This window comes from Sorex fumeus, unplaced genomic scaffold (genome assembly GCF_029834395.1).
Source record: "Sorex fumeus unplaced genomic scaffold, SorFum_2.1 ptg000008l, whole genome shotgun sequence".
NCBI lineage: Eukaryota > Metazoa > Chordata > Mammalia > Eulipotyphla > Soricidae > Sorex > Sorex fumeus.
The window spans coordinates 42,567,232-42,591,970 of NW_026606065.1; positions in this window are offsets into that span (position 1 = coordinate 42,567,232).

Genomic DNA, 24,739 nt, shown 5'->3' on the forward strand with positions numbered 1-24,739 from the left:
ATATTGTGAGCAATTCATAAACATATTAAATCTTCAAACAAATTTTGTGATTCATGCTGTAAAAGGTGATATATAAATATATAAATACATGGTTCAAAGTGAAAATTAACAATGAACTTCAGGGATTCCTAATTCTAGAACACTAAGATTAGTTTTATGTGTTGCATATAATTGTATCAAAACTTTCACAGGCACTTCTTTCACCAATACCTAGAATTTGAGGTACTTTGACTTAGAAAAGATAAAAGCTAACTGGAAGCGATAGCACAGTGGGTAGGGCGTTCGCCTTACAAGCGGCCAACATGGCCGACCCGAGTTCGATTCCTCCGCCCCTCTCGGAGAGCCCGGCAAGCTACCGAGAGTATTCAATATGCCAGACACAGTAACAACAAAGTCTCCAATGGAGATGTTACTGGGCCCGCTCGAGCAAATCGACGATCAACGGGAGGGCCTTTACTACTTTACTACTAAACATTTCAGGTATTATAACACCCAAAATTTCTAATATTAACTCACTGCTTTTTTTCTTTTTAACATAAAATGGTATTGATCCCACTAAGAAAAGTAACAGATCCATTTTGGAAGCTTGTATTACAGTTGTCATTTTTTCTTACTATATTTTGTTTTATTCTCAGACTGTTCTTTTGTGGTGAGGGTAGAGTGTGTGTGTGTGTTTGCCCACATCTGTGTCTAGGGCTCATTCCTGGCTCTGTGCTCATGAACAACTCCTGCCAGTGCTGGAAAGATCATAAGTGATGTCAGACCAAACTTAGTCTGCTTGCCTTAACCAGTAATATTAGTAGACCACATTAAGTCACAGAAAGTGTAACCATACATCACTGTACACACTTTGCTTTTGTATTTAGGTAGGTCATAGTTAGCATGGTATTGAAAGAAAAATTAGATCTTTGAGTGACTTTTGAAACAAATTCCATATTCTAGGCTATACAAAACAGTAAATAACTCTTTCTCGATACAGCTAGAAAATGTGGATTCATTTAATGAATTGGCCAACATATGCCATATGCATGCTACAGCTAGAAACTTGTTATGTAGTTTTATTTTAAAATTCAGAAGTGTTAGGACTGGAAAGATAGTACAATAGGTTGGACACTTGCCTTACACTCATCTGCTTCAGGTTATATCCTTAGTACCCTTCAGTACCCTAATATGGTCCTGGTCCCTTCAGCCCACTAGGAGTTATTTCTGAGTACAGGGACAAAGGTTCCCCTGAGCACCATCAAGGATGGTCTAAAAACAAATAAAAAATAATAATAAAATTTAGCAATATTTAAAAAATACTTACCAATAGACTACATTTAAAATTTTACTCAGAATTGTATTCTTAATTATTTCACAAAAACATTAACACAGAAATTGCAATACAGATTGTTCTGATATTTCACTCATTTTGTCTTACATGAGCAATATGTGATTTAATTATTGCTTAAATTAACATGCATAACAGTTTGTATCCATTATCTGTTATCGGTTTGCTTTCTATGATTCATTCAGAGTTTAAACAGCATAAATGATGTTCTGCAATGAGATATTTTTATAGAGAAGAAACACATTTATGTATATGTATGCATATATAATTGCAATGAATTTATGATATATCATTCTAATGTTATCATTTACTAATTTTTGTTTTGGCTATTCCCAGTGGTATGTTGCTCAGCACTCAGGCTCACTTCCGACAGGACACACAGGACCATATGGCTTGCTGGTGATCACACCTAGGTTGGCTGCCTTCAAGGCAAGGCAATTGCCCTACTTGCTGTGCTATGTTCTGCTGCTCAATGTTAACCTCTTTGGTGCCTACCTGACAAATTAATCTATATTCTGTCCACATATGTATACAAAAGACAAAGGAAACATATGAATTGGTATCTTTGTGGTTCCATAAATCCATGGGGAACTAGAGACGCATCCCGGGAATTCTCAGCCAATTGCAGTCTGCAGTTCCATGCAAGGACCAAAGTGCAATTTAGACCCTATGATGTGGAAATTTCCGAAGCTATCAGAGGAAGTGCTTCAGAGGATCTGGGGCTCTTGGGGGGGCTTAGGGGCCTCCGGGGGGCTGTACTCAGCAATGAGAATACACGGTGCGAGGGGTCAAACGGGGACTGGCTGATACACAAAGCATGCACTTAAACTGCTGTACTTTCTCTCCAGGTCCTCTGACTGAAGTAAGTAGCTTCATTCTCCAGGGCATTCTTTAGTTTTGTAAGCAAAAAATTAAACTTGCTTCCCAAGTGACTGTATCACTTTACATCCCCTGGCATAAATTTAATAAAAGTTTATGTTGATACACATCTTCATTAGTATTCAATCTGACACTGTTCATTGTGTTAGTTATCTAATTTTTATAGTTGGTAAATCATGGTCATTTTAATTTATATTTTCCTGATGACAGATGACAATGAACACATTTTGGGAGATGCATGCTTTCTTGTCTCCTAGACCTATTTATTACTCAGGTGTCATGCCCCTACTATGATTTTTAGTAGTACTTGGCATATTTTGGAAAGCCTTATCAATTCTTTTTTTGAACCAATATTTTCTTTCAGTTTATGCCTTGTTTCTTGTCATACTTTTACAGTATTATTTTCAAAGCTTAATTTTTAATTAAAAAAGAGGTCAGTTCAACATTGCTATATGATACATGACTGCTAATATTTGAAAAATCATCGTCATCCAGATTTTCTCATATTGTTTCCTAACATTGAAATTTTCTATGTTAAATTAGATTAAAATATTATTAAATTTAAAATGTGATCCATTTTTTATTAATTTTGTGAAGAATAGAAATGTAACTTTCGAATTCAGGTAATGTGCATTTATTGAAGGTTTATATATCATAATACAATATGATTAATTCTTAAAATTACACACAACTTTATATATGCTTTGTTGTAATATATATGCTTTGTTGTTGTTGTAATATAATAAATTTTATTATTTACAAATAATAGTTGAGTTTGATTGATACTAAACATTATTGCCTATATCATAGGATATGATATATGGTCAAGAAATGTCAACATAAATAATTTGGTCTGAATAAATAAGTTTTTTATAGTCTCTATATCTTGGCCGTTGATGGGATTACATGGTACCAGGGGCAATTGATGAGTGTAACCCAGAGACTATAAAACCAAGCTCCCAGAAGCACACTGCCAAGAATTGTCTAGTTCTCACTCTTGGAGAACCTAGCAGTCTACCGAGAGTATCCTGCCCGCATGGAAGAGTATGGCGAGCTCCCTGTGGCGTATTCGATATGCCAAAACCCAGTAACAATGATGGGTCTCATTCCCCTGACCTGGAAGAGCCTCCATTTGGCACTTGCTAAAATCCATAAATGGAGATGTTACTGGTGCCTGCTTGAGGAAATCGATGAACAATAGGATGGCAGTGATATACAGTGAGTGAATAAATATTTATATTTGTCTTCTACTGAGCACAGCGGTAGGGCATTTGCCTTGCACGCAGCCAGCCCGGCCAAACTGGGTTTGTTTCCTCCGCCCCTCTTGGAGAGCCGGGAAAGCTACCGAGAGTATCTCGCCCTCACAGCAAAGCCTGGCAAGCTACCTGTGACGTATTTAATATGCCAAACACAATAACAAAAGTCTCACAATGGAGACGTTACTCTGCCTGCTCGAGCAAATCGATGAACAACTGGAGGACAGTGCAGTGCAGTGCAGTGAGAATTCACTGACTAATTGTTAGAAAGACCAACGTTATTAAACTCAACGTGACTACTTAATCCATCCAACCGAGTTATATCACTTCTGGGAATGTACCCTGAGAGCTCAAGAACATATAGCAGAAATGCCCTCTGTACTTTTATGCTAATTACAGGACTATTCACAATACCCAGAATCTAGAAACTGTTTGCCCAAAAATTGATGAATACAAAGAAACTATGGAACACCTGGATAATGGAATACTAGGCAGCCACTAGAAAAAGTGAAGTAATGAAATTTGCTTATAAATAGATGGACTTGAACAGTATTATGTTGAGTGAAGAGTCAGAATTATAGGGACAGACATAATAATAGCACTCAGTTGTGGGCTATAAAACACACACTATGAGGACAGTAGATACACCCAACGGCAGTAGAAACAAGGGTCAGGAGGATTGGTCCATGGTTGGAAACTTGCCACAAGTGGGAGATGGCAGAAAGCAGCTAGGATAGAGAAGGGACTACTATGACAATAATTGTTTGAAATGATCACTCTGGCCAAGAACTGGATACTGAAAGTTAGTAAAGGGATATATACATTATAACCTTTCAATTCCTGTACAGCTACTGAAAACCATAATGCCCAAAAGAAAAGAGAGAGAGAAAAAGAGAGAGAGATGAACAGAGAGGGAAAGAAAGAGAAAGTGAGAAAGAGAGAGAGAGAGAGAGAGAGAGACAGAGACAGAGAGAGTGCCTGCCATAAAGATGGACTGGAGCAATGGGGTATAGAAGGAGGAAAACTGGGAACATTGGTTGTGAGAAATGTACTCTTTTAAAGAACAGGTGTTGAAACATTGTATGACTGAAACCCAATCTTGAACAACTTTGTAACTACACACATCATGGTGGTTTAATTTTTAAAAGTGTCAACTTAAGATATGTAACAGTTATCTTTATTGTCCACATATTGGATGATAAAATATTTTAAAGAATACTTTTGTAACTGCTATTTTTTATTCCCTTTGTGTTATTGTCCTGGTCTGTTTTTCATAGTACCATTTGCTGTGTTATCCTTCATTTAAAGTATGTTTCCTCTTAGCAAATGGTGTGTGTGTATGTATGTATGTGTGTGTGTGTATGTGTGTACGCTTGTGTGATATTGACCAAAAACTGTCTTTTTGGTACATGCAACAATTTTCTTATATGCCAGTTTAATTGCATTATAGATTACAATTTGTTAACAAAAACTACCACAAAAACAGCATAGTCTAATTTATCATGAACAATTTTTCTAGTAATTCTTATATGAAATTATGAGCATACAATTAAACTGAAGCTATTATTTTCATTTAAGAGGTATTGTCACCATCATTTAATACAAAAATGTTAAGGGAAATATATCTCTGATAAGATATTTAAAAACGATTTTCAAAAAGATATACATTCTATCAGGACAGTCTACCAAATCATGTAAACAATGGGGAAAACTGTTATAACTTGAGTTGGGAGGAAGTGGGGTAAGTACTACATTTCCTTTCCTTTCTAAATTTTTTTTCAAAATATAACTAATTTTATGACTTTTGGATTTATCAAGTATAGTTGTCTAAATAATCTTCCTCGTATCTGGCATTAATTGTTGGACAAACACCGAATCACTGTATCACCATATCACTGTCATCTCATTGTTCGTCGATTTACTTGAGCAGGCACCAGTAATGTCTCTCTTCATTGAAGCCTTGAGATTTTAGCACCTCTTCTTACTCATCTTTCCCAATAATTGGAGGCTCTTTCAGGGTCAGGGGAATGAGACCTGCTCCAGTTACTGGTTTTGGCATATTTAATACTCCACAGGGAGCTTCTCAGGCTCTGCCTGTGAGGGCGAGATAATCTCAATAGCTTGCCGGGCTCTCTGAGAGTCATATTTATATATTTCTCCTATGATTTGTTGCCTACTGTCTGAACTCCATCAAACATGGTGCGGTAATCATGGAAAATAGGTAGGAAGTGTCTTATGATTTGTGGCGCGGCCGCAAAGCTGCCTGGAGTGTGGTGATGGTTGGGGAGTGGAGGTTGGCTGCTGGGGCTGGGTCCCTTGGAGTGGGCAGGGCTCTAGCCCACCCCTCTCTGGGGCACCTGGAGTGAAAACAGCCTGGTGTGGAGTCTGGTGGTATGGTTCTGGGAGCCTTCTTTTATACTCCCATCTGGGAGGAGCATCCGTGATTTCTGGAGGGTTATCCAGATGAGGAGATTATCTGGTGCCAGCAGGGTGCGACTTATGGGTGTGACCCCTGGGTCACTGGAGATGGGGAAGCAGGCAGAGGGTCTCTGCTCCCAGGTCCCATTGAGTCCAGAGTCCAAGGTCACAAAGTTCCGCATTACCTGGGTTGCATGGGACTTCACTCGTGCATGAGGCTCAGTCAGAGCGTGTGCAAATCGGACTGGAGCTTGGCAACAGTTGAGGTGGAGGTTAGCTGCTGAGGCTGGGTCCCTTGGGTGGGGAGGGCTCTCGCCTGCTCCCCTCTGGGGCGTTCTGAGTGAAAACAGCCTGGCGCAGAGTCCAGATATCAAATATCGGTTCAAATTCCAAGGCTGATTTGTGCATACTAATACAACTTTCCTGTGCCTAAGGACAGCCATACCTCTTCTTAAGTGCCAATAGATATGCTTGAAGAACTTGTGGCGGCACATCTTATCACTGGCCTGTAGATTACTGATTACATTTTTATTAGATTAAAAATGCAAAAAAAATTCTGCCTGTAGCTATCCTGTGACTAATTAGAACATAACCCGATAATGTCCCATAACTTTTTACTTTTTAAATGCTAAATTGCTAGAATTTCTTTTATTTACACATTTATAAATTAATCTTTGGACTGTCGACCAGTAATAACAGTTGGCTAGAAATTGGTGTTATTTACTGTTCATATATTTCTATGGGCTGAAGCATATATTTCTATGGACTGGAAATTTCATATATTTCTATGGGCTGGAGCAATAGCACACAGGGTAGTGTGTTTACCTTACAAGCGGCTGACCCAGATTTGATTCCTCCGCCCCTATCGGAGAGCCTGGCCAGCTACGGAGAGTATCTCAACCACATGGCAAAGCCTGGCAAGCTACCCATGACATATTTGATATGCCAAAAACAGTAACAACGAGTATCACAATTTGTTGTGAGATGTTACTGTTGCCCACTCATGCAAATGGATGAACAAGGAGAGACAGTGACAGTGATACTTCTAAGGAGTAAATGGAGATGCAAATTTGTTCTTTCAAAAAGTAGATTTTAGATTTCATCTAAAATCTTAGATGAAATTTTAGATTTCATCCTCGTTCTTAGATTTCAGAATCTTTGCCTATGATCAGAGCAGTCCACAACTTTGGAATAGTTATCATAATTAATAAATATTTAAAATAATAAAATTCTGAGCCACAATTATTATTTTTTTTCTTTTGGGTAACATCTGGCTGTGCTCAGGGATTTCTCCTGGTACTACTCTCAGGGATCACCAGAAAGGGTTTGAGTGAGACCTATGTGGTGCCTGGTATTAAAACCAGGTCACTGGGTCGCTCAAAGGAAAGCCCCGACACACTCTACAGTGTATTCAGATGAAAAAACAATTTTCTGAATGCGTTTTTATTGAAGTAACATTGAATACAAGTGTATGTTTATGTTTAAAGATACCAACCACCATGTGGTTCTGCTCTATGTCCACCACCCAAGTGCCGATATCCTCCCATGGCAGTCCACCGGATGCTTTAACTCCACCCCTGTTCTCCCTCCCTCCTTGCCCTGACCTTGCTCTTAGAATTCTTGTACCTGAGACCGGAATCTAAGGGATTGCTTCCCCTAGGTATTATCCATTTCCTTGTTTGGTTTTTTAATATACAGCATATGAATGTGGTAAATGAGACAAATGTCATTCTTCTAACTTCCGATTTACTTAATTTGGCATGCTAAGTTACAACCATGTTGTAGCAATGTGGTGATTTTGTCGCCGTTGTTCTTTCTTAACTAACTAGACTTCTATTGTCTATAATTCCACATCTCTGATCTTTTCATCTGGCATTGATCATTGGGGCTGCATCCAGTGAATGTGCTTGTGTGAGTGCCTGTGTATGTGCATGCCAGTGCGTGCGTGTGTGTGTGCATGCGCGAGTGTGCACTATTAGCTCCAACTATTGGTTTGGGGCTACAAATGGCATTGATCAGGAGCTGCTTCTGGATGGGTGCTTAGGGATTATTCCTGGTGGTCCTTGGTTGAACAATGTTAGGAATCAACTTGGCCATCCTGCATGCATAACATTCATTCAGCCTGTAGTACCTATATTGGCTCTTGAAAATAGCACTACAATGAATGTTGGCATGCATGTATGTATTCATATTAGTGATTTTACTTTATTTGGATAGAAAATTTTGAGTGACTCTGCTTAATCATACAGTAGTTATACCTTTTGGAGAAATCTCCACATTATTCTCTGTAGAGGCAGAGCCAGTTTACATTCCCACCAACAGAAGATAAGGTATTCTTTTCCACCATGTCCTGTCAGCACTAGTTTATAATCTTTTTGATCTAAGCTATTTTCACTAGCATAATCTTATCTTTTATTGCCATTTTGGTTTTCATTTCCATGATAAGCAGCAATAAGTTATTTTTTTTATCATGTGTCTGTTGGCCATCTGTGTCTTTTTTAGAGAATATTTGTTCAGTTCTTCTCACTAATTAAAAAAAGTCTTATTGTTTTTTCCATGCGTTTTCTGAGATTTTTATATATGTTAGACATTTGTAAAATACTTACTGGAATATTGTGGGTATGATTTTTAAATAATATAAGTTCTTTATAGAAAATCTTGTATTCTTATATTGCCTAATAACACCTAAAATAATTTTTCTTTTGCATATATTCACTAAAAAACATATAAAACATTAAATATTCATAATTAGATAAACTTGATAAGTGCATAATAATAATGAGAGGAATACCTGAGTAATAAGTCACTATTTTTTGTTTTTGCTTTGTTTGTTTTTGGGGGCAGTTACATCTGTCTATGCCCAAGTCTTATTCTCGGCTCTTTGCTCAGAAATCTCTGGTGATACTCTAGGAAAAATATCACTGCCAAGAACCAAATCAAAGTCGGCTGTGAGCAAGACAAACACCTTTAACTGTACTATCAATATGGCCTAGAAAGTCTTTTTTAGGACTGCTACAGTTATTTAATTAATAGGGCTTTTTATTTTGGTAATAGAAGCGGTACCCTCATTAATCATGTTAATATTCTGTCTGTCAGTGTTACATATTAATACTCAAAGGAAACAATATAGATCTTTTCAAAGAAAATGGTTTTAATTCACTTTCCTATTAATTGCATAATTATACAAATCAGTCAGAACCATTAATATGTGAAATATTAGAATCACGGTGCCAGTATTAAAATAAACTCGAGGCACATCTGAAAGTCACATGTTAAAAAATAAAAACTTGCCAAAATGCACCTACACATACTTATCTGTGTATATAAAAATATGAAATAAACTCAAAATCAAGTTTCAGAATCATATTTTTTGAGCTCACTGATTCAAAATCACTTCATCACTGATTACTAGAGTTGAAAAATGAGGTGTTGTCCTCATCTTTACCCTACAACATATCCGGATGTGGCTAGACCTTAGTTTTTACCACAGGGTTATAGTTCACCAAACAATTTCCTGTTGTCTTTGTTCCATTTAATGCTGCTCTTTCTTTTTTCCCATTAACATGTTCTGTAATGTTCCACATTCGAGAGAAACATTATATTTGAGAATTTTTTTTTTCGTTTCCTCTCTGCAATATATTTTTTGTTGTCATCAGCCCTAGGGGGGGGTATTAAAGAAAATAATTACAAATGACCTTGACCCTTTCACTTGAAAATTAACTATACTGATAATCAGTCTTTTGCCATAGAATTTAGAAAAAAAAAGAAAGGAAACATGTGTATGATTAATATTACATTCAAAAGAGAAACTGATTGATCTATTCCTAGTGTTTCATCTCATAGTATTTAATACTTTCAAAAGGATTTTTGTGCATGAGTCACATATACTTAAAGCAATAAAACATCAAAAAGAATACACATAAAGCATTCTATTGAGAACTCAAACTTTTGTGGATCAATTATAGCAAGATAGAACTTACTAACTGATATGTAGAGATATGTGAGGATCTTATTGTAGATATCATTTTGAGAACAATTTTTATTACAAAGATTAAATGAATATATTATAGTGTTTTAGCTCAGAAAAAAAATTAGTTTACAGACTTTTTAGGCTAAGTATACTTCATTTTCAGTCACTGTAACTGTAATAGATATAGAAGTTAGTTTTTTTAAAGCAAAATATTATAATTGCAGAAACTAGACTGAAGTTTCAGAAAAAAAAATAAAGATGAGTGTTATAATTTTCATTACTTCATACCATCCAGGTTTAGATATATTTATCTATAAAGAAAAAATAAGTTTGAGATGAAATTGTATTACTGAATGTTTAAATAAAAGTTACAAAACACAAATATATCTTAACTGTGGTATAAAAGTAATTCTTAGCTTTTCTTATTTTGACAAAACTATCATTGTTAGATTGTTAATCTATTAGATCAAACTTTTACTAGATAGCACACATTTCTAAACAAAGACAAAATATTAGCTGCTAATAAAACTGTCATTGACTACTTTGTTTGATCTACTTTCATTTCTTTTCTTATCCAGAGTAGAAGGTACTATAAAGATAAAAGGAATTTGACAGAAATGGAAGTGTAAACATACATAAAATTATGCTGTGAAGACTTTCAAATGAATTATACTACTTTTTCTAAATAGTTTGGTTAAAATATATGGTTGCTTTAACCAAACAGTTTCTAGAAATACTGAGTGGTAAAATGGAAAGTATACAAAATTTCCAAGTAGAATGACTATTTTTAACAGACTAAAATTATTTTGTACCTCTATTAAATCCAAAGTATAAACTTTAAAAATTTTTGAAATGTTGTAATACTTTAGATAACTAACAAAATACATCTAATCTTTGGTGAAAGATACAAAACTTTGTAAGATCTTTTAAATAAAGAAAAGCTTATAAGGAAATTATTTTGAAAATAAGCATATTTTTGTAATAATGTATCGTCACATATTTTATAGTTAATTTACTTTACCAATGATTGTTGATTTAACTGACTTGGGGAAAAATTTTATGTTTTACTTAAGTTAGGAGGCAATAGAAAATTCTATGACAAATTTGGGGATTTAAGTTATTTTATTTTTTAGAGTTTAAAATATTTACCTGTTTGTATAAAATGCCTTTTATTTCAGCTTGTTGTTTTTTTCTTAGTTAATTTAATATCTGAAGACTCTAATTTTATGGATCATTTAGGAGAATTCCAATAAAGTAACTTTAATAAAAGTTAACCTTTTGTAAATCAAAACTCTTAAGAAATGAATTTTAATCACATTTGCCATTTACTGAAGTAATACTTTCTTCACCATTATATTATTATTACACTAGTCTGGATTAAATTTCTACTTTGGATGACTTTCATCATTAAAGTTAGTGTTTGCTCAGTAGTAACCCATGTAGTATTAATTTTTAAAATTGTATTTGGGATGGGCTGGAGCTATTAGAACAGCGGTAGGGCGTTTACCTTGCATGCAGCCAACATGGCCGACCCGAGTTCGATTCCTCCACTCCTCTCGGAGGGAGAGCCTGGCAAGCTACCGAGAGTATCTCGCCCGCACGGCAGAGCCTGGCAAGCTACTCATGACGTATTCAATACGCCAAACACAGTAACAACAAGTCTCATAATGGAGATGTTACTGGGCCCGCTCGAGCAAATCGATGAACAACGGGAGGACTGTGACCGTGACCGTATTTGGGATGGTGTCAAATAGGAACATTGCTGGTGATTAGATTTTGTGTACTCTCACATATTGACATGTTCCTCAAATATATATTTAATCTATACTCTCTTGAGAACTTGGAACACTGTACCTAATGTGGGTAAAAAGGATCCTGGACTCATTATCTGGAAATCTTCATTATAGCATAGTCACCATCATGAGTGAAGCATCTTGAACTGAATTTCAACAATATCTCTTCAAGTTATTATCTTATGCTTATAAGGACCTTAAAGGACAATAATAAAGAAATGATCTTTCTATAAAGTACTTAGAGACCTTTTACAGGTCCTTAGAGCATGGTTTAACTAAGATGATAAGGTGATGAAACATTTATTTCTTGGAAGAAACATAATTTAATATATTAAAAAGAGAAGTGGAGGGGCTGGAGTGATAGTACAGCAGGTAGGGAGTTTGCCTTGCATGCAGCCAACCTGGGTTCGATTCCCAGCAACACATATAGATCCCTGAGCACCACTAGATGTAATTCCTAAATGCAGAGCCGGGAGTAACCCCTGTGCATCACTAGGTGTGACCCAAAAAGAAAAAAAAAAGAAAGATAAGTAGAACAAATATTTAGATAAAGAATTTTTTTTTTTTAGCTTTGCTTTTTAGGTTACAAAAAGCTATGCACAGGGGTTATTCCTGGCTTTGTACTCAGGAATTACTCCTGGCAGTGCTCAGGAGAGCATATGGGATGCTGGAACTGAACCTGGGTTGGCCAAGTGCAAGGCAAAGGCCCTATCCCCTGTAACTATTACTTCAACCCCTAGATAAGGAAATCCTGAAAACTGTATGTTTATGGAAAATAATTATAAGGATATTTTCTAACATTTATATATTCCTAAGGACATAGCTGTCTGGTTAAAAATAAATATTGAAGATCATTAGTTCAACAGGTCTAAACTTCTAACTGCAAGGTATGGGGTGAGGCAAGTCTAGAGTCATAGTACAGGTGTTGGACTCTTTTCTCACATGCAGCCAATCTGGATATGATCCCCTGTAACTCTTAAATTATCTGAACACTGCTGGCGGTGATTCCTGAACATAGAACCAAGAAAATCCCAGAGCAACATTGGGTCTGGCCAAAAAAGACATAAAAAAAATGAAACATATCAGGTAAGGCATCATGAAGCATAAAATGTGTGCGAAGTAACACAGTTTAAAAAATATGATATTATTTATAAATTGAAGGGAATAGCATTGACAAAATGATTATATAACCCAATCAAGCTCAAAACAATTCCTTAACCCGTGGTGGTGGAGGATGGGCATTGGTGGAGGGATGGATACTTAATCATTGTATAACTGAAACCCAAGCACAAAAATTTGTAAGTCTATAACTGTACCTCATGGTGTGTCACTAATAAAAATAAATAAATAAATAAATAAATAAATAAATAAAAAACACAAAAAAAATTCAACAGTGTTCTTCAGGGATTTAAAACTGTCAATGACACTGTCACTGTCACTGTCATCCCGTTGTTCATCAATTTACTTGAGTGGGCACCAGTAATGTCTCCATTTGTCCCAGTCCCTCTCCTTAACTCATTTTTCCCAACGCTGCCATATTAGAGGCTCTGTCAGAGTCAAAGGAATGAAACCCGTTATTGTTACAATTTTTGGCATATCAAATACACCACAGGCAGCTTGCCAGGCTCTGCCATACTAAAACAAACACTGAAAATATTCATGAACAATAAAACTCCCCAAAGCAGGTGGGACACTTGCCTTTCAAGTGACCAACCTGCGTTTGATTCCTGGTCTTCCAAATGGTCCCTTGAGCACGACCAGGAATAATTCTTAAAGGCAGAACCAGGAGTAACACTTGAACACTGCCAGATGTGCTACCTTCCACCCCCATAAAACAGAACAAAAAAGATATTATTGCATATATACACATAACTTTTCAGTTATGAGGGATGATGACACCTCTTGCTATCTGCTATAAAATAAATGGAATTACATAGCAGTATGTCAAAGTAACTAAATGAAAGGAAAAAGGCAGTACCTAAATGTGGTACATAAAATCAAAGCAAGGAATTAAACAATATTCAGTTAATACAAACTCTGGAACTTTAAATATAGAATTGAAGTTACAAAGCCTGGTAGTTGGAGTACTTGGGGAGTGTGGAAGTGTGAGGTGAATTAGAAGTAACATAAAGCTCCTGGTGGTGGCAGTTTGATGGTGATGGGATAAATTTTCTTTGTACACAAAGAATATGAATAACACAGTTGTTCCTCATTCACAATATAAGTAGCACTGTGCCTCTGCCCTCCCATTGTTCATCGATTTGCTCGAGCTGGTACCAGTAACATCTCCATTGTGAGACTTGTTGTTACTGTTTTTGACATATCAAATACCTCATGTGGAGCTTGCCAGGCTCTCCAAGAGGGACAGAAGTATCGAACCCAGGTCAGCTGTATGTAAGGCAAATGAACTACCAGCTGTGCTATTGTTCCAGTTCATCACACAGTAATAGTTTTTTTTTTTTAAAAAAGCAAGGTTTATGATTCCAATTGTTTTGGAGACTTAAAATATTGAACAAAACAAGTAAATGTCTATGATTGATTAATTTCATAGATATTTTACTCTATGTCAGTAACTTTCAAAGTTCATTAACAAGAATTAGAGTCAGTGGAAAGTATTCAGCAGTAATTATGTAATAGGTAATACATACACTACCAATGGAGAAACACTGAAGCAAAGGTAGAGTAAAACAGTCTCTACAAGTGAAAAAAGAAGTTATAGATAGTAAAATGATCCTAGAGAAAATAGCCAGATAGTTACTATGAATTTGGAATAGATAAAAATGAGAGAATGATCTAATCTTAAACAATTTATCTTGAACAATGCTGAACTTAGTGATTGGTGTCTTGAAGAATCACTAATTGATGATTGTTCCTCAAAGGTTACCTTTCATTACTTTAATTTAGGAATCATGGTGAGCATATGAATGAGACCAGTTGTAGTTACTGGTTTTGGCATATCGAATACACAACGGATAGCTTGCCAGGCTCTTCCGTGTGGGCGGAATACTCTCGGTAGCTTGCCAGTCTTTCCGAGAGGGATAGAGGCTTTTGGGGCTACTGTTCAAGAAGGGAGACATCCATGACATTGGCAACTATCGCAACGATCGCCCGATCTGCCTATTGTCTGTCATCTACAAGTTGTTCACTTGAGTCATCCTAAATAAGATTGGCAGAACACTAGATGAAGGACAACCATGCGAGCAAGCCGGGTTCTGCAAAGGATTCAGCACCATCGACCATATCCACACGATAACCAAGCTCATTGAGGTTTCTCGGGAGTTCAAGATGCCGCTCTGTTTAACGTTCATTGATTTGAAGAGGGCCTTTGATTCTGTTGAGACAGAAGCGGTCATTGAAGCCCTAACCAATAAGGGCATTCAAGCCCAATACATCAAGATCCTCCGTGAGCTGTATTGCGGATTCACTACCAGGATCTCACCATTCTACAAAGAAGTGATCGTTGATGTCAGGAGAGGGGTGCGGCAGGGTGATACCATTTCACTGAAACTCTTCAGTGCCACCCTCGAGAACATCATGCAATGACTGGAATGGGAAGAAAAGGGAGTGAAGATAGATGGTTGGCAATTACACCACCTCCGCTTTGCTGATGACATTGTTTTAATAACACCAAACATCAGCCAAGCGGCACAAATGCTGGCTGACTTTGACCGTGAGTGTGGAAAGGTAGGACTACAGCTGAATCTTACAATGACAATGTTTATGAGAAACAGGCTCCTTCCTGATGCCCCATTCACTCTCAACGGAACGACCATCTCCGAATGCAACAGCTATGTGTACCTAGGTCGAGAACTCAACATGACAAATGACCTGGCACCCGAGCTGCACAGGAGGAAGAGAGCGGCTTGGAACGCCTTCAAGAACGTCGAAGAAATAGCTAAGAGGACGAAGAACCTCCGGCTCCGGGCACATCTCTTTGATTCCACTGTTCTTCCTGCATTAACATATGCCTCAGAGATCTGGGCCCTATGCAAACAGGATGAGAATGCTATTCAGGTCTCCCAAAGAATAATAGAAAGAGCTACGCTTGGAATATCACGTTTCACTCAAATGAGAGAAAAAATCCGGAGTTCCAACATCTGTTGACGATCAAGAATCAGGGACGCTGTCTCATTTGCCAAGGTGTCAAAAATCAGATGGGCTGGTCACGTAATGAGATTTAAAGACATCCGCTGGACTAGAGCTGTTACTGACTGGATTTCATGGGATGTCAAAAGACCACGTGGCTGCCCACCTACCAGATGGTCAGACTTCTTCGTGAAGATCATGAACGATCAGTTTGAGGCTCTTCATGATCCCAGAGCGAACAGATGCCATTGGGCAACACTAGCATGCGACAGGGACAAATGGAGATGTTACTGGCACCCGCTCAAGCAAATCGATGACTAACGGGGAAGTTAAGTGATTTAGTGATTAAGGTGAGCATATACACTGGAAAATTAATCAATAAGGTGTTTGTGAGATAACTCAGGGTTCAGCGTTCATGGTTTGTGTGAACAGGGACCTAAGTTCAATCCTTCACACTGCATATGGCCATGACCCCCACTCTGGAGGTCCGTGAGCACTACTGGACCTAGAGCATCTCATCACCAGATTCTGGTGTTATAGAAAGCACGGGTACTTGGCAGTCAAGACTGAAAGCAGAGGACTGGAGAAGAAATGACTGAATTCCCAGTAGAGACATTCTTGAGCAAAGAAAGGATGCAGAGAGAAATTTTGGCATCCAATATGCTTCTTTAAGTAGGAAGCACAGGAAATGTGGAAGGAACCTTCTTGTTTTATATCCGATTTCCTAGAGGAATTTATATTGGGTTTAAGACACACGAATGGGAAGACAAGGTGGATGGGAAGAGCAGAATGTTCAGAAGGAGAACATACATCTGTAGGTTCTCCGTGATAACCTAGGTCCATCCTGGGTTCATTCTCAGGAATTTTTCTCTTAGGGGCCATTCTTTCTAGTCTCACCCCATTTCACTTCTATTCTATGTAGCTTTATCATTAGCCTTAAATCTGTGTATTCTTGTGGGGAATATTGAAGAGGGAAAACTGCGGACATGAGTTATGGAAAATGTACAGTAGTGTAGACATGGGTGTTGGAGCGTTGTATGACCTAAACCCAATCTTGAACAATTTTGTAACTATCTCACAGTGATTTCATTAAAAAAAATCTCTGGAATCAATTTGATAATTATTTCTGGAAGTACATTTACACACACGCTCAATATTACCTGAAAGACTCCTCTCAAATAAAATAATTAAAATAAAATTTTGATAGAACAATAATTAGTTGACTAACATAAGATTTGCTCGAGCGGGCCCAGTAACGTCTCCATTGGAGACTTTGTTGTTACTGTGTTTGGCATATCGAATACTCTCGGTAGCTTGCCGGGCTCTCCGAGAGGGGCGGCCATGTTGGCCGCTTGTAAGGCGAACGCCCTACCGCTGTGCTATCGCTCCAGCCATAAGATAGTGAAAAAAAATTGGCCTCAATTCCAGTTCACCATTATTTTCATGGAACTAATCATTAAATATATGGGCATTTGTTTTCTATTGCTATTAAATCATGATTACTTTACAAATCTAAGTTTGCAAACTTCACTCATATTTCCACGATGCCCTCTTACTAATGAAAGGCAACCCATCTAGTTTGGAGGAAAACACACAACAGTATCAATACCAAGAAATGGTGAAGATGGGGGCTGGATAGGAGGGTGGGGAAGGTGCTTGCCCTGTATGAGGATGACTTGGGTTTGTTCCCAGTATTTTATATGGTTCATATGGTCCCCCTGTACCACAAAGAGTGTTCTTGGTCAGAAAAGAACTCTGAGCACAGATGACCTGGCCAAAAACCAACCAAGCAAAAACACCTAAAGAGTGGTGGGCACTGTAGCACTGCTCTCCCGTCGTTCATTGATTTGCTTGAGCGGGCCCAGTAACATCTTCATTGTGAGACGTGCTGTTACTGTGTTTGGCATATTGGATACGTCTCGAGTAGCTTGCCAAGCTTTGCCGTGTGCGTGAGACACTCTTGGCAGCTTACGGGGCTCTCCAAGAGGGGCAGAGGAATGGAACCTGGCTCGGCCAGGCCAGCCACACGCAATGCATAGTAATAGTACTGTTATCTTCATTTTCAAATGAAAAACAAATTCAGAAAGATTAAGTACCATCCCCATGAGCCCTTAATGACGAAGTCAGATGTGAGCCCAAGTTCTAATGCCACTGCTCTATCGTTCCATCTAAAACAATAAACTAGCCACTGGGGCTGGAGCATCAGCACAGCGGGTAGAGCATTCTCCTTGCACGCAGCCAACCCGGGTTCAATTCCCAGCATCCCACATGGTCCCCCGAGCACCGCCAGGAGTGATTCCTGAGTGCAAAGCCAGGAGCAACCCCGAGCATTGCCGGGTGTGACCCAAAAAGCAAGTAAAATAAAATAAAATAAATAAACAAGCCACATACCCCCAACCAAAAAGCAAACAATCCACTAAGCGTTCCATCTTAGATGGCAATAGTATTCTAATGCTACAGAAAGTTGACCTAATCCAAAGAGCACTTTACCAAAGCAACAGGCTAAAAAATGGCTAAAATGGCTAATAGCAGTAATTGTCTACCAGAAAATTCTAATAGTAAAAGACAAATTCCAATTCTAATGACAATTTTAAGTATTCATTTATAAAGTACAAACCGACCACATAACAATACAATTCTAGAAACCAGAAAAGTAACTTATTTGCTTTATCTCTAGCTGTTATAATTGCCAATTCTCAAACGAAATGAGCATTTCTACAGATCACTACTTCACACATGACTATTGAGAACGTCATTTCTCTCCTGAGGGTGTATCAAGAGGGCGAGCTTGAGGCCATGGAACCCGGCTCTGACACCCGCCCTAGGAAGGGTGAGGAGCACCGCCTCCGCCCTGCTGCCCATGTAGCCTGGACACAGCCTGGCGCTGTTACAGCACTCGGCCCTGGGCTTGCTGTGTCTGTCTTTGAATGTAGGATGGGCTTCCCTGACAGTGAGTGGTGGGAATGGCAGTTTTTATGTTTGATCTATGCTATCTATGCTTGATCTGTAATCATTGCTACATCTAGGTGCTTTTTTTGTTTGTTTGTTTTGTTTTGGGTAATACCTGACTCTGCTCCCAAGGGCAACTTCTGATAGTACAGTACTTGGGTGGATCATATAGGTACAGGGGATCGGACCTAGGTCAGCTTTATACAAGAAAATGCCCTCCTGTTATACTCTCTCTGGTCTGAAAAGCAACTATTGATATAACTGGGGACATATGAGCATAGTACACAAAACTCCCATATAAATTAGTTATGATGATTTATTTTTACATGAAAAATAAAATTAAATTATACTTTTATTTGTACTCAGAATTGACAATCTTACTCCCTCAATATTCCATTTCATCTTCCATAATCTACTCAGAGTTTTGTAAAACACTTTCCCTCTGCAAGAAGAAAAAAAACTTCAATCGTGTGTCATTGTTATCAGTAATTCAATCATCAACAGCTATGCATATACTGAACTTGCTAATATATTTGGGGCAAAGCTCCATGATTGCATTACAAACAATATAGCAGGTTCACCTTTTGTAATTCGAGAAGCAACTCTTGTAGATTTATATAACACATGACCTTACCTAACTTACTCATAATGGTCATTGACTAACTTTAAAGTGAAATTCACATTCTCTGCAAAAATCACAATTTCTAACTGATTTACAAATAAATACATGCAAGTACAAGGTAATTAGGAATGAGCACAAATATTTTATGCATAGAATTAGATTTTTGTTATTTTTAAATTTTTGTCACTAAATATTTCAGAAAGCTCAAGTCAACAATCACAACCACATGTAACAGTTGGTATAATATGGGCTTTTTGAATTGCATTTGACCAAAACTGTTATATACAATAGCACTGTTGTAAAAATGAATAATATAATAAGCAATGCTTCATTAAAAAACACATTTCTTTCTTTACAGTGGTCTGAATGTGGACACATTAAATATTTATCAAAATTATGATTGCTCACTGAGCCTCAAAATATCCCACCTAATTTATCATCACCTTGTCTACCAAGGTGTTAAACCCCATGTTGATCTGAAGTGACTTGTTGTTTTAAATACAACTGCTGAAGGTACGGGCTTACAGCTAAGGGGTGGGAAAAAGTGGCTTACACTTATTTTTATTGAATTTCTATATCCAATTTTCTTCAAAAGCATTTCATCAATACAGACCCACTGCAGAATAGTAATATATATTTTAGTTAGGCATAACTTTAGAACTCATAAACATTGTAGTGCACGCTTCAGGGTGAAAGCATATTTGTTAAATGGTCCGGTTTCTTTGAGCTAGTGGTCCGTTTTAATCCTCTGATGCCACAGGATGTGAAGCATCTGTTACTATTCATCTGTGGTTAAGAGGATTTATGGCTTTTCATTAATCACCTGGAAGAGAGACTATTTATTCACTTACATGGCAGTTCCTCTGCGATTACAAGAAGCACATGAAGAGATAGAATACATTTTCAAGAGAGTGAGGCACAAAGGCAAGTAAACGACTGACAAATAAGGAGCATGAAGTAAAGCATGTAACATCGCATCCTTGGAGACCTTTAGAATTTTTGCTTTTGTAATGACTTCTTAACATAAGGATATGGAGTATTCTTGTAAGACAGTGATATATTAGTACTCTCACCTTTCTTTTCAAACACAATGATATATATGTAACTCTTTAAAAATATTTTAAGGTAGAGGATGTAGCTCAAAAGTAAAGTGCCTGCTTTGCATGCACGAAACCTGGGTGCAATACCCTGCACTAAAAAAATTAAAAAAAAATAATCAGCATTAAAGTAATTTTTTGGTTAAAAAGAATGGGATCTTTCTCTTTTCTTAATATCACTATAGGTTTCTACCCCTAGCTATATTTAGCAGCATGCTTTATGAGAGTGTATATACACAAATGAGTTTTTGTGTGTGTGCCAAATTTAGTACATTTTTAATATCGGAAAATTAAATGCTAACAATAAAGTGAAGAGACAATTATAATAGCATCTATTGGCTTATAAAGTAATTTCTCAGCAATTGGGAATTTTTTCAGCTGTTCACAGATGTTAAACATCCATAAAATATTTAAGACAATGCATCACATTAATAGACTAAAAACAGTGTCATATGGATACACCAATAGATGGAAAAATAAAATCTGAAAAACATAATAATCTTAGAAAATTAGGATAATCTCAGAAAACTAGAAAAAGGGGAACATTGTCATTTTAATGGAAAAAAACAATTAAAACACCTATAAAAACTATTAGAACTATTAAAGATATGTTAGTAGCATATTTAGCAGCTAAGAAAAAAGTAGAAGAAAATAGAAATTAAAAAAAAATCTTTGTTCACAAATGACATTTTGTCAATTTAGTAAATCCTAAATAATAGAAAGCAAACAAAAATAATTATATCTAGATAAAAATTGTCCTGCATTTGTGCACTGTAATAAACAAAAGCTATTTGTTTTCTTATAGAAAAGAAATGAAAATGTATTCCCAATAGCAGTCCTCAATTAAATGACCCAGAGAAAAGGGATAAAATTAAGAGAGAGAGAGAGAGAGAGAGAGAGAGAGAGAGAGAGAGATTAAGAGAGACAGGGACAGAGAGAAGGAGTGAGAGATGTACTTAAGTGTGAGATCAGCTAAATATGTGCAAAGTCTATAAGAGGGCAGTTTCTAAACTCTGATGAAAGAAATCAATGATATTCTAAAGAAATGCAAACCATAAATAAATTCAATATTATTAAGGTATAAGTCATGATCAAACCAATCTCAATAAAATCTTCAATCAATATTTTGTGGATTTTCTATATCTTTTGAGTTATATATCACTAAAAGGTGCAAAATATTTGCTAAAATATTGAAAGGTAAAACAGACCGGGCAATCCCTGACATGGAGAACTTACCTCACACTACAATTGTCAATACTGTGGAATCAGTGAAAGAATTAATGTATTGATGATAAATAGATACATAGATACATAGATTGATAGATGGATGCTATATAGATAGATATAGATATAGATATAGATACATATATATTTGAATAAAGAACCATGCATACTTACATGCATAAAAATATAACCAGTGATCTCGACAGAGAAACAAAGGCAAACCAATGGTCAAAATGTCATCTTTTTAACAAATGATCCTGGAATAACTAGATATGTAAATTGAAACAATAACTCTAGAAACTGATTTTACTTCTCACAAATAAATAGGAATAAAACTTAATCATAAACATAATGTAAAAGTTTAAATCTCTAAAACTTCAAGAAGGTATAGAAATGTTAGTCTGGGAGCTATTGTGATTGATAGTAAATTTTTTCTCCTGTTTTAGTGATTTATGATTGATTCACAATTTTGAGCTTTAGGGGTATAATTAAAATTTCTTTATGAGTATTGAATTTAGCACATCATTATCACCAAAGTTTCATTGTAATCTCCTTGAAAACATTACATTTTCCATTTCTCCTAACCAACTATCTCGCTCTTAAAAAATAAAATAATGACAACAAAAAACCAGCTAAGTCTTTTTGTTTTTTTAAGCCTGGTTAAGAAGACATAATCTTTGATTTTTCCCACAGGCGTGTGCTTACTTACAAATACATTCTGAGAAAGGACAGTCATTTGGAAAAAATATCACTTTGCCTATTGTTTTAAGGCTCCCACTTTCCCAGCCTATGTTGACTTTTTCCTGGACAAGGCAGCTGGCCTGTGCTGTCAGTGAACTAGCTGATCGTCGGAGTGCTGAGGTCCAAGGATGTTGATAGAGCTGGTGCTGGACATCTCAGCATACTTCGTAGTGGGCTTAAGATTCTGGCCTCAGTGTTTGGGAACTCTTTTCATGGAGGTTGCATGATTACAACAAGGAAAACCTGGTGCCCTTGGCACAGTAGAGTAAAAACAACAGAAAAACAATGTCTGTAAGAACAAGAAATGGCATCAAAAGGAGTTATTTCCACTTTTATCGGTGAGGTTCAAGATTCAACACAGGTTCAAGGTTCAAGACTTAAGATTTAGCTGTAGCCAGAAAGTCTCCTCCATGAGACAATTTAGAAGTACAAAGATCCAGGTATGACCCTAAATGAAGATGACCACCACAGTTCTGCGTTTTTTCCTTGACTTACCCAAGTAAGGACATTAATTTGTACAAAAATTCCATGATAAAAGCATCTTGAAACAGTTTCTACATAAACAGCTTCTGAAACAAACTTGGATTTCTTCATTCGGGCATCACCACTACTTTGGGGGAGGAATTTCTCTTATGTGATTTAATGTTCTCCATTCTGCATCACCTGCACACTATTCTCTGGCCAGATCATAATATTTCCTTTATGAGACTTTCTCTTCTCTTATGTTTATCTTCAAAAAAAATTCTGTTCCAATCTCCCTGCTCTCAAAATTCATTTCTGCAAAATGAACTTAGAACCTGGAACTCACATGGAGCTTGGAAACAGCTTTTTCTTTTTAGTGGAGAACATAGTTGTGCCTCTCCTGAGAGCCAATGGACAGGAAAACTCTTGTAGTCAAGACATATCCCCATACTGAACAAAACGTGTGGGGCTTCGGTGCTGTTTAAGAATAGTCCTAGGGCCCAAAGAGGTAGTACAGTGGTTAGGGCGTTTGCCTTGCACACGGCCAACCTGGGTTCGATCCCTCCAGGATTCCATATCGCATTCCATATCGTCCCCCAAGCATCGCGAGGAGTAATTCCTGAGTGCAAAGCCAGGATTAACATCTGAGCATTGCTGAGTGTGGATCCCCCACACCCCCGCAAAAAAAAGTAAAAAAAAAAAAAAAAGACAGTCTAGGAAGTCTGCAGGTTCTTGGTTCCCATGCAGAAAGTCATGTAATTATACCAATCCTGTTCCCCCAGGGCATTCTCTTCCCCATCACAATTCTAGAAAGCTAAGCAGGAACAAGGTAACATTTTCTTTCTTTCTTTCTTTCTTTCTTTCTTTCTTTCTTTCTTTCTTTCTTTCTTTCTTCCTTCCTTCCTTCCTTCCTTCCTTCCTTCCTTCCTTTCTTTCTTTCTTTCTTTTGTTTTCTTTTTGTGTCACACCTGGTGATGCACAGGGGTTACTCCTGGCTCTGCACTCAGAAATTACTCCTGGTGGTGCTCAGGGGACCATATGGGATGCTAGGAATTGAACCCGGGTTGGCCACGTGCAAGGTAAATGCCCTACCCACTGTGCTATTGCTCCAGTCCGGTAACACTTTCTATTATGGTGTTATTTTGTATTTCACAGACAATCAAAAAAGGATCACAGCAATGAGAAGGAGGAGGAGGAGGAGGAGGAAGAAGAAGAGGAGAGGATAGAAGAGGAGGAGGAAGAGTAGTTAAGATGTCTGGACAGAGGAGGAGGTGGAGGAGGCTAAATAATGTGAAGACTTATTTTAAGACACAATTTTTTACTGTAAAAAAGAAATCTTTTAACTTTCTCGTGATATTTATTACTTTTATTAGAAAAGGAAAAATGAAAAACTGAATACAAATGGAGTTTTACTCAACTGTGGGTTACTGCTTACTGAGAGTGTGTTGAAAGAAAGTGTGTTCTTATTTACTACCAAGAGTGTGTTGAAAATATGTGTGTTCTAATTCAAACACACGACGCCCCTGGAACCAGGTACTTAATTCTGCTTTTAACTTGAAGTACAAGATATCTTGGACCCATGGAGTAAAATGCAAAGACATAAGTGTTAAGAGCGAGATTCAGAGGGAGAACAGTGCTGCACAGCAAAACTTCAAGGATGTTGTTAGTTTAATCAGACAAAATTTAAAGTAGTAAACACAATTCAACTTTTGAAGTATCGCCTGGGAAATAACAAAGGCATAAACCCAATAAAAAAAGATAAACAATACTTAAAAGCTAAAAGAAGGATCTGAAAGGTTTCTTCTTTGTTTATAGGACCCAAAGGTACAATTGTAACATCAAGAAAAGAATGTCAGGTTGGCAGAACAAAATGGAAAACAGAGAAAATGAATGCTTCAAAAGGCTCTATTGT